Here is an 11,629-nt window from a genome sequence, read left to right as displayed (position 1 = left end):
CCATTTACAAGAGAGCACCTGGAAAGCTAATTGGGATCATTTCCCCTTCTGAAGCACAGCTGTCTGCCTATGAACAACCCAGTTGTGGAAATGCGATGGTGTCACTGCTTTCCCTCCGAAGTCCCTGGTGGGCTGTGGGTTTTCCTGCAGCCCAGGTGTGCTGGAAAGCCTGCCTCTCTCCCCAAAACACCACGTGGCTTTGGGGTGCAGGTAGTCCGGTCCCCCACTCTTGTGTGAAGCCTCTGTGCTTTAAAAGCAGTGCCTGCTCTTGAGTAAAGCCCGTGGAGCGATGCTGCTGCGAAAGGAACTGGTGTAGCCTGTGTGGTTCCCCTTTGTGCTGCTTTAATGCTGAGCAGCACAGGGTATGAGCCCCCCCCTCAGGGGCTGTTGGAGGAATGAGAAGCCTTTCAAGCTCATGCACGGTGGTCCAAATCCATATTGGACCCAAAAGGTCACTTGCCATTCGCTGTTTATTAAATCTCTCATGTGAGATGGGGCAGGGGCCGCAGCCCCCCCAGCAGAGAGGCATTTAAAGGCAACTTGGCTCTCTCTCACAGGGAACTGGCTGTACTGTTTTCGTGCTGGAAGGTGCCAGCTGAAGGTGCATGGAGGCAGCTTGCACTTGGCCCTTGCTCAGCTGGTCCCTGAATAAATAACTTGCTCGGTTCTGCTGATTCAGCAGCTTTGCATCAGGACAAAATCAAAGCAATGATCGTTAAAAGCTGGTGCCAGCAAAAGAGGGCACGGGGGGATGAGCAGCAGGAGGCTGGGGGTACGAAGGCTCCCGGGTGCACACTGCAGGCCCCTTCCCTTTCCTCTACAGCTCCCTCTGTCTCCTTCAGGGCTGGTAACAGACACATCTCCTCCTGCTGAAACAGCTTTGCAGCTGCAGCCTGCTCACTCCATGGGCTCCATGTGCCCCTCCTGCCAGAGCCTCCCTGGGGCTGGGGCTGCTCCCAAGCCCAGCAAGCTCTCTCCCATGCTCTCAGTACCAAAGCTGCCTCTGCAAAGTGATGCTCACGAAATGTTTGGCCCTGACACAGGACCCCACACTTGCTGACCAAAGCAGGGGCCTCATCCTGTCCTCACAGCTCCCCTTTGTGTGCCCTAAGCAGCAGAGTTCATCCCCTGAGGCTTGTCAGCATTTTCCAAAGATAAGTGAGCTGCAGAGAGCTCAGACCCCAGGCAGGCTTTGCTGAAGTTGATGGATGATGGATTTTTGGGGGATACCTAGGGATGGGGGAAGAACGAGAGTGCCTTTGCACCCATCAATGGTTTGTTGTTTTCTAGTTGCCCAGACTAAATCCTCAGGGCATCCCTGCCCCGGGGCCTCACCTACATGGCTGGGTCTGAGAGTGACTTATCCTTCCACATACTTGCATATTTTATGCAAGAAGCTCCCAGGAGCAAGAACAAGTGTGAGCACATTCCCGTCCTGGGCACTGGGAGGAGCCTGAGATGTGATGACATCTTGAGTACCCCAAAACCACCAGCTGGGTGTCAGAGCTGCCTGCCCCTGCTGTCCAGGGCAAACATCCCAGCTGGGCACTTCCCCAGCATGGCTGCAGCTCCAGGCCCTGCAAAGGCTGTCCGAGGAACTTGGCTCCCTGTTCCTGGAGAGGATGAAGGGCTGCTCTCTGTCACATAACCCCCTTCCCCCTCTCCCCTCTGCAGGAGCCAGAGTTCGGGGTGACGAGAGCAAGCTGTCCAATTTAGGAAGGGGAGGAATTTGGTCGCCCTATCAGTCCCAGGAAGTGTTTGGGTCAGAGGGGATTGGCACGGGAAGATTTTTAATCCTGGGGCTAAGCCAGCACTGAGTGGAGTCAGCACTAATTGGAACCAGTCCTGGGGAAGGGGCAGCTTTTAGAGCTGCCTTGCAGTCCAGGCAAAGACAAAGCTTATCTGTGCTATAGGAAACGGCACATCCTAACTTTGACGAGATGCTATCATGAGGGTAACAGGCCATGAGGGTAACAGGCGGCATCAGACTAAGCCACGAATCCGCCTATTTTTTTTACCTTTCTTTCTACTTTCTGCTGTCCACAATTCTTGATTCTTCTCCTCTTTCCTTGCCTCCATGGGTTGGCAAAGCTACCCCTACCCCCTTGCTCAGAGTGAGCTTTCCTGAGCTCTTAGACTGAGGCTTTAAACTCTTGACTTTCCCTCTAGCCTCCTTCTCCCAGAGAGCTGGGATGCTTCCCAAACCCAGATTTTTTGTGCAGCCATTTCAAAGCAACTCAGTACTTCATGTAGGCTTGATTTAGGGATGGATTGGATGAACCAGTTTCAACACGGACTTGTTTAGTGCCCAGTTTGGATGTGGAAATAAATGGCAGCCCTTCATAACCCCCACCCTGTTATGGGGTAGCCCCTGGGGAGAACTCAGACTCCAGGCAGGCTTTGCTAAATTTGATGGATGATGCATCTTAGGGGGTTACCTAGTGGTGGGGGAATACCCAGAGTGCCTTTGCACCAGTCAATGGTTTGTTGTTTTCTTTTTTTTTTTTTTTTTGGAAGGGGAGGGTTGGCTTTATATATTTCCCCAAAAAAATAAAGAATCTTGCAGGTAAAGTTCCCATCTTGAATTTTGCTATTAATCACAACTTTAGCATGGGAGACACTACCTTGCACAGAAAGGCAGGACTAAGGCATTTGGGGTAGCTCAGGAAGACTCGGTTTTGGGCTGAAACAATTTCTAATGTTTGCTTATAAGTATTAGGAAAAATACATGCACTCATAAATTCGAAATTCTGATTTTTGTCCCACATTGGGATGTAAAACGCAACTTCTCCAAGCAGCCGGGGGTCTTTGGAGGGGTGGGACCCTGCTGTATCTCCTCCAGCCCTCAAAGCTGCTGCAGTTTTTGTTTGGTGGAGAAATCATGGGCACAGGAAGGCAAAGCAAAGCCATTTGCCTGGTGGGGCAGCTGGGAACAGACCCGAACCCCTTGCTCCCAACCATAAGCTCAGTCTGAGGTGCAGCGTTGGTGCCTGCATATTTATACACACACATAATGAATGTCAGGGTCTCCCAGGCACTAACAGAAAAATGTAAACCTGTTCTGGACCCTAACAAGAGCCCTAAAGGCTGGTCCCCAGATGGGAACCCCCAAGGGCCCCGTATTTGCCCAGCAGCAAAGAGACAAGAGCGGCTTTTCTGGAGGAAGGGGAGGAGGTGGCAAGGGGCAGGGGCAGGGGCTTGCCATGGGCCCGGAGCAGCGTTTCAGGGCTGCCCCCTCCTCCCTCTGTCGGCTCCCGGAGGCCACATGTTCCCTGGCCACTTTTTAAAATTCCTTTCCCAAAGAGGCTGCCGGGGTGGAGAGATCATAAAAAGTTCACCCCCTTGTCACGAGTGCACCCGTTCTTCCGGGGCCGGTGGGCAAAAGTTGTTTGCAATTTCCTCGGGCCGTGACCTTTGTTTTGACCGTGATGGAGGAAGATTGCAATCCATCAAACCTCTGCCTGACCCACGCCGAGGATGGGGGAGAGGGCTGCCTTTGGCTGGCAAAGGAGGGAGTGCCTTTACAAGGGGCAGGGGGCACAAGGACACTGCTCTGCCCCTCGGGTTTGGTCAAGAGGCCGGGGGGTTGCCAGCTGGCTCAGCTGGGAGCTCTGACCTCCTGATGTGGGATTCAGTGAGGGAAACTTCACCGTGTGTGCCACACGATACGCTCCTGCCAGAGAGATTTGAGAGAGTTTGCTTTAATTTTTTTTTTCCCAAGAGGGATGCTGGATTGCAATTTGCTGCATCAGTAAAGTGGGGAAGGACGTCTTGCAGGGCTTGTGCCCAGAGCCAGCCCTGCAGACTGGCCAGCTGCATTAGGACCGTTGCTCTAGCAGGAGCTTGGGAGATGCCAGCAGATTTACTGCCTGCAAAGCCTCAGCCGCTAATGGTCCCTGGCTTTTCCAGGCTGCATGAGGTTTTGGAAGATCCCGCAGCGCTAAGTTTTGTTAGGAAAATCAGTGGCAAACTACAGCTATCCCCTGGGAAATGGCTGGCACCTGCCTCTCTACTGGAGTTCCCAGGGGGGGCAATTCAGCCCAGGAGCATGTGCTCCCCTGCAGCCCCATGTCCCCTTTGAAGACATACCTGCATCTGAGACAAATCTCCCCTGAGGAAATGCAGCCGGTGCATACCAGTCTACTCTGCCTCCCTTGGCTGCCTGCCCCTGTCTCTCCTCTCTCTGATCTCCACTTCCCTAGGGAAATGCATCCTACCACACTTCCCTGCTGTTAAATACAGATTCCCTTGGGAAGTTGCCCTGTCAGGAATCCCCCTTGATCAAACCCCTAGGTTTTGGGGTCTGAAGGGAGGATTTTAAAGTTTCACTTGTCCCCTCATGTAACACCAAGCATGGCCTTGCCACATCCAGACCTTCCTTTCCAGCCCAACCACTTGCATGAGAAACAGGGTATTTCTTTTTCCTAGGAAGCACCTCTGTGCTTATTTCCAGGCACAGCATACCATGATATGGAGAAATGTGCTGCTTGTTTCCGTGTTTGATGAGGACCTGTTGAGCTCAGGGAGAGGGAGAGAAGGAAAAGACCTTTTACACCTCAAGCTGAAAATCATGCTGCAGGAGGTGGCCCCTTGGACTAGGAGGCACATGAGTCCCCCAGAAACTCTCTAGAAGACAAACCAGACCCCTTTGTAGGCACCATCCTCTGCCCCCATGTCAATCACTGTTACACTTGGTAGCCCGTGTGCCTGAATGCCCACACCACTTCCCTACAATTCTCTTCTTCCCCTCTAATTTTCCCATCTGTATTTGGCTGCCACCAAACCCAAACTTCTCCCTGTCTTTGTCTGTGCACACTTGAGTCAGCAGTGCTGGGGGCTCAACATCTTTGACGTCCCACCATGCGCTGACCAGTTGTGCAGGGACTTTGTACCCTGGGTGTTGACCCCAGGCCTGCTGGCATTTAGCATCTGTCACTGCCAGAACACTGAACACAGCCCTCCTTGTCACCCTGCCCAGCGTCCCGTGCCTGCTCCAGAGGGCGTGTCACGCTGTCTGGGCTCAGAGCACCCATTTTCAGGCCTCACTGAAATTAAAACCCCAAAGGTCGCTCTCTTTTCCCCCAGCTCTGCTTTAGCTGGTCTCCCTCCAGCCCAGGCACTGTCCACAGAGTGGCCACAGCTCCCATGTGGCTCAGAGTGGTTTGGGGGCCGAGGCCCCTGGCACTGGTGGGCGTGGGAACAGTGAAGATGCAGGGTTGGACGCCGCTTGGCTCCACCAGCGCTGCCTTTTCTCCAGGGCTGGGGCTGCCTGACTGCTTTGAAGGAGAGAGCCCACAGAGCATGGGAAACAGGGAGCATCTTGCTTTGGGTTTTCATCCCCCCTCTCCCAGTCCTGCATGTCTCTGGGCCTGCCCCATAGGCAGATATAGAGTGGATGCCCACGTACCAGATGTTCTGGGAGATCAAAGTTGCCGCTCGCTGCATCCTCCGCTCACGTGTGCGCACACACCCCCCTGTGCCTCCCAAAGGACTTGTAAAGTATGCTCTCCATCTTCTGTCCAAGATATTTTCCTTCCTTTCCTTTGTTTGCTTTCCAAACCCCCTCTCTCATCTTTGGCACTCCCTGCAGCCTGGGATGCGCCAGCAGGGAAAGGCACCCTTTGCTCCCACTCACCACATCCAGCGGCAGAGGGAGTGAGCCTGGAGTGCCTCGCAGGTTTTCCACCCTGCTTCCCTGCTCTGGGATTTGCTGCTTCTTGGGGTGGGAGGCAAAGGGACCTGTCACCCATGGGGTTCCTTGCAGTACCCCTGCACCTCCCACCCCACACGGCTGAGAGGTGCTGAGGGGTGTTACAGCTCCACGTGATGACCACGAGACCCTCTGGAGACGCCCACCCTTGCCCTCTGCAAATTTCTGCAGCCCTCTTATCCCTTCATTGTCCTGTGGGGGTTTCCAGCCTCTAGGGAAGCCCTGAGACCTCCCCATGGGTGCACTGGGGACAGAGTGTGATACAACACCTCTAGTACCAAGGTTACTACTACACTGACCAGTAAGGAAAGCCTTTTGGGTACCTCACATGTCTCCAAAGTGGGGTACATGCAGGAGAAAACATTGAGGTGCAGGAAGAAAATACAGTTTGTACTATCAATAACTAAAGAAATATTTATTTCATACTTACATAATCATAATTTTTTTCTATGCTTTATAACATAGAGTCAGTGAAGTGATACTGCATATAATTTACAATTAAACATATATATTGAGGGTGTATGCCCCTAATGTATGTATTTACTTTTACCAGTATGGGTGCACAACCAAAGGAGTTTGGAGCCTGCTGGCCTCAGTCACCAGCCAAAAGGTTAAAATCAAATCAAAGGGTGATGCCCAAATGCCAAGAACCCACTGAGCAGTGTGGACACTGCTATAGGGAGACAAAGCAGCTGAGCTTTGGAATGCTCCAAGGGTTTGTCTCCTCTTTTCCCTCAGTGTTACATAATGAGGGGTCAGGCAGCTTATGGGGACCTCCAAAGCACATGCAAACCTCCCTCATGGGTGCTGCAGATGGGGAATTCCCATTTGGGGTCGCACAGAGGCGGGAAACGTGCTTTCCCCATCTTCCCACTGTGTCTCCACCTGAACTGGCAGGTAATTCATAAGTTAAGCAGGCTCTAGCCCAGCTCTTTTTGCAGAAAAGTCATGGGCTTTATTTTTTCCACCTGTATTTCAGAGAAATGCTGTGTCCACAGCACACAGTGTGTGCAGCACAGCCACCTCCAGCCAGAGGACTGATCAGGTTGGTCTCCTGCCAGCTGCCAGGTTGGAAAAGCACATGCTGACCTAGAGTTATAGCTGCTGGGGATGGCTACAGAGAGGTGAGTGACCTCACATGCCTCTTCCCAGCCCACTTTAGATGAAAGCAAAGCAGCAGCAAAGCCCTGGCACAGCTGTGCCCCTCCTGCCATCCCCTGATGGCTTGGGGTGATGGTGTTGCCTGGAGTGCCCAGCCTGTCCCTGCAGGGAGCGTGAGGGGCTCTGGCCCGATGCTCTGGCCCAGAGGATGGACACACCAGCCTGCTGCCAGCCCACCATGGCAGTGAGGCAAGAGCCACCTCCAGCCCAGCTATCCCACTGGCACACACAGCCAGAGATGCTCCAGCTGCCGTTGTGCGGAGCTGGTGCTCCTTGGAAAAGGGAAACACAAGATGCAAAAGGGACGGTTCGTACAGAGCAATAAAACCATTCAGATGCAGGGAGATATGGCAGCAATATACTGAATGGGGAACAGAAAAAAAGCCAGATGGTTGCTCCAATTTACTTTACAACTCCAGATGACTTCACAAGAGGTCACCTGGTGGAACTGAGAGGCAAATGCTTCAGGTTGGATGAAAGGAAACAGCTCGTGCCTGCCAACATAACATGTATGAGGCTGAGGAACACCCTGCTGCAGAATGGCACTGGCATAGCTGGACTAATAACATTTTTAAGGGTTTTTAATAAGTTAGCGCCCTTAACCTTCATTGCAGCAGTAGTCACTGTTATGCTGGGATTAAAATTTCAAATGGCAGGATTTTAGAACGTGAGTGATGAACTGCTCATGCTCTTGGCCAAGAACGGTTCCCCCACAGCACGGAAGCACTTCCTTCATGTGGTTTATTGCCACAGGTGGGATGTGGATGTCCTTGATGTTAGCAACTCATGTGTTCCTAAAGTCCAGTGACTCTGCAGTCCTATCCCACAGAGCCCACCATGGCAGCAGGGATACTTGGCAAGTCAACCAGGCAGCAGGTGAAAGGAGCCTCCCAGTTCCTGCTGTCCCAGCCCTGGATAGTCATGTTACCTTCTTCCTTCAAAGTGTTCGGAGCTGAGAGCAGGAGGGTGGAACAACTGGCTGTGCTTAAACTGCTTTACACCACATGCATGTGGGAAAAATAATAATTTTTTAGAGAGATTAATAATTTTCTGAGTTGCTCAAGAGTTGCTTTGGGATTAACTTCTAGCATTTCGCTGCTGATAGTGAGGCTCACCTCTCCTTCTGGAGCCCTCTGAGGGGAAGCACCAGCATTTCTCCAAAGGTGTTCCAAGAAGGTTTTGTCTGTGCTGGGTCCCCACTGAGGGTTGCTGTGACCACCTGGGTAAAAGTGGCCTTTGCTGGGAGAAAGGTGTTACAGTGGCACTGCAGGCAAATGACCCCAAGGGAGCCAGGTAGAAACTGTGCACATGTGGATGAAAGGAGAGTTTTGCAAAAGATCCCTCCAAATAGCATGAGTACTTCAATGTGTGCCTCTCTCCCTTATTTGTGTTCAGTTCACCAGCTGGGGCAAGCCAAGACAGCTGTTCCCTTCTCCTGTCCACTTCCAGCTGGATGTCAAGATGCTGCCTCTGTATTTGGTACCTATTTGCCCACCCATTTGGCAGCCACAGAGAGCTGAACAGCCCCAAGGTTTGGAGCTGGTGCTGGGTTGGGGATGGGCAATCACTTGGCGTTCAGGTAGTGGATATGTGGGCCAGGGGCTGTCTGGAAAAAGGAGCTGACTTCTACAAACCCTCTTGGACACAGGAAGGGAAAGGGCCTTCAGAAATACTGGGAGGGACTGCCCTTGATAGTTTCCCTTTGCAGTCTCTCCCAACAGATCAGCCTTAAACTACCTAAAATAACATGGTAGCCTTGATTTCTACAGCCCTTGATTTCCAACATGTAACAAGGGCTGGGAAATGGCATTTTTTGGCACATTGTCAGTATGATTCTTAACCTGAGAATGCTCCCATACAGATGTTTGTCTTGCTTTCTCTAAAGCAAAGCCAAAGAAGTGGTATGGGATGCTCTGAATGAGATGCCTAGGAAGACAGATTTGGGGTTTCCCAGCCAGCTCTACTTTGGCTGAGAGCAGCAGGAACTTCCCAGCCCTGGAAGGGCCTTCTTGTCATGGCCTGTTCCCTGAAAACATGTTTGAGAGGCAGGATGAGGGCCTCCACCTGCCTCTCTGAGTGCCTGTATCAAACAGCAAACCCAGCCAAATCACACTGCAGTCTGTCTGGGCTCTTGCTCAGGGCTACACACCTTTTGCCAAGTTGCTTTACTGCAGTCTCAAGCCTTTGCTCCCCAGAATAGCAGCTCAGAGTTCACTTTCCCAAAGAAACTTTTTTGCTTTGAGTTTTCCCCTGGGGTCGTTCACTTTTATTTCCAAATTTTTCTGTTCCTCCTTCACTGCTCTTTCTTTGGAAGTAAATAAATGGGTAATTTTCTCTTAACCTCCCCAACTACTTCACACTCCTGTGGGGCTCTGGAGGTGGCCCCAGCCCTGCTGTACTGTGTATGCTATCGGTCTGTGTAAGGTGTTAGCCAACACTCTTCTGTTCTCCAAGAGATGCATATTCTGCTTGCTCACATCAGCAGGCCATGCAACAAGCAAGGTACCCTCCCCCTGCCAGCCTGCCTCTGGCTGCAGGATGGGATCTGTGGCCTCCCTGGACTGAGCACCCCAAGGCCTGTAGCTGGCCTTTCCTGGCAGGCTTCACCCAAAAGTTGGATTTTCACTGCTAGTTTTTACAAAGCTCACCGAAAACATTGTCATGCTTTTCTCCAAGACTGGAGGAAGAGAGCTGGGCACCTGAACAGCCTCCCTGCAGCACCTGGCCCTGTCACCAGCACTGTTCTGGGGAGTAGCACTCACCCCCTTGACAGCCAGCTCAGAGCTTCCCTCCAGGAGTTCTCTCTCCATCCACTGTCACTGGCTTAATAAAGGCATTGAGGCCTCAGTTCTCGGTACTTTCTGGTTGTTTTCTTCCAATCTTTCTCTCACCTTGACACTTGGGTGCACCTCCAGGAATCATTCATCCAGCACGTGTCTCTCTGATTAATGTTAATTCCTCTCGGTGCGAAAACTTCGTGCTAAAAGCGGGGTTGTGACTCAGATGTGCAGCAACATTTTAAGTCCTCTGCTGATCACTTAGTGTCAAGTCCGCTCTTAAATTTTCCACTGCCAACTCTGCAGAGCAAGCACAGCATTATCCACTTCCCTAACTCCTTTTCCAGCTCTAGTTCTTGCACTCACTGTTAATCTTGCCTCTCCCATCACAATTTAATTCTTTTACCTGAACCCTGATTTAATGCTTCCTTTGTTCCCTATATTTGTATAGTTTCTTAATGAGCTGATCTGGCTTAGGGCTTCTTATCCAACTGGAATATTATGCATGCTTATACAAAGATGAATAAAGATCAATATCCTCATTGATTTGCCACTGGTCACCAGGTACATCAGTGAGAAAAATATTGTGTATCCTGCCTCGTTTGCTTCATTCAGCAGTACAGTTCAACTCATGAAACAGTGCTGCAACACAGCTCCAGCAGGAATTCCAAAATCCACCTGAAATGCTACTTTTGTCTCACATTTTGCATGTAAAAATCTGTGTACAAACACTGAAGAGAAGTCTGGATGAAGACATAGAAGGATTCCCAACTGCACTAGGTACACCTGGATGGGATATTCCATTTTTCTCTGCATCTCTCAGGCAACAAAACTCAGTAACAGCCCCTGTTACTTGGAATCAAGGAGAAGGATGTTCCAGGTGATGCAGACATTTTTTTGCAATCAAATTATCTCATGTGGTTGTCCCAAGATTAAAATTAATCCGTGCCTCCTTGTAACACTCTTGCAGGGAACTTGCAGGGAGCAACCACAGTCAGACACTTAACTAGTTACTGTTTTGCTTTTCAAAAGTACACAAGAAATGGATTTATGAAGGTCTTGCCACCTTCATGAAAGAAACAGACCAAAGAATCTCCTTTTGCCACAGCCAAGCATCTTTATGTTATTGATATCAGAAACATCTTCATAACTTCTCAAAGAATAGTTTTTTTTAGTGAATAAAACCTACCGGAAGATAATGTTGTCATATGTCCCACCACTGTGGAATGATGTACAACAAAGCAATCTGTTTCTTCTGTGTCCCAACCTTTAGCTTATTCTGCCCCTGACTTTACCCACATACAGTAACACCACGGCCTGTATCAGTTTTCCAAAGGAAACAGTAGCACTAGGACAACATAAAAGCTACACTTTCAAATTATGATGGCCAAATCTAGGCTGTTCACTTCCTTAGAGATAATCTTACCATCTCTTTGAAGTCTCTTCATGGAGCACTGGAGAAAATATTCATAGTGTACATCACCTACCAAAGACTACTAACCTCCTCATCTCACCCCTCAATTTTTATTTCCATACACTGCACTCCATCTCAACGTTTAATTTCTGTTCTTAAGCCCTGGTTGCAGAGCAAATAAGGACCCAAGTAAGTTCAACTGCTTTTTCAAAGCACTGGCATTTAGCCTATTGATGAGCCATCTCCAGACAGGAAACAAATTTGCTTCAAAAAGTACTCTTTGAACCAAGAAACAACACAGTTAAGCATGAATATGTGAAGATTTTCCTTTCCTGCAGGTGTGTCACAAAACCAGAGCCCAAAGCTTAGTCAGGAAGCTGGATCACTGTTGCAAAGATCAAAGCTGTAACACTTATCCAAAATCTAGAAAGGGTGGGACTTTAATCCAGATACACTTATTGCCCAGTCACAGAAACATGTATTAAAAAGCAAAGCACTAAAGGAATAAATGTCACAAACCATCTATGTGGGAAAACAAGAACTGGCACCTAAACGCAACAGTAAGGA

This window comes from Pseudopipra pipra, chromosome 5 (assembly GCF_036250125.1).
Source record: "Pseudopipra pipra isolate bDixPip1 chromosome 5, bDixPip1.hap1, whole genome shotgun sequence".
Taxonomy (NCBI): domain Eukaryota; kingdom Metazoa; phylum Chordata; class Aves; order Passeriformes; family Pipridae; genus Pseudopipra; species Pseudopipra pipra.
Note: the sequence above shows the minus strand (reverse complement) of the source record.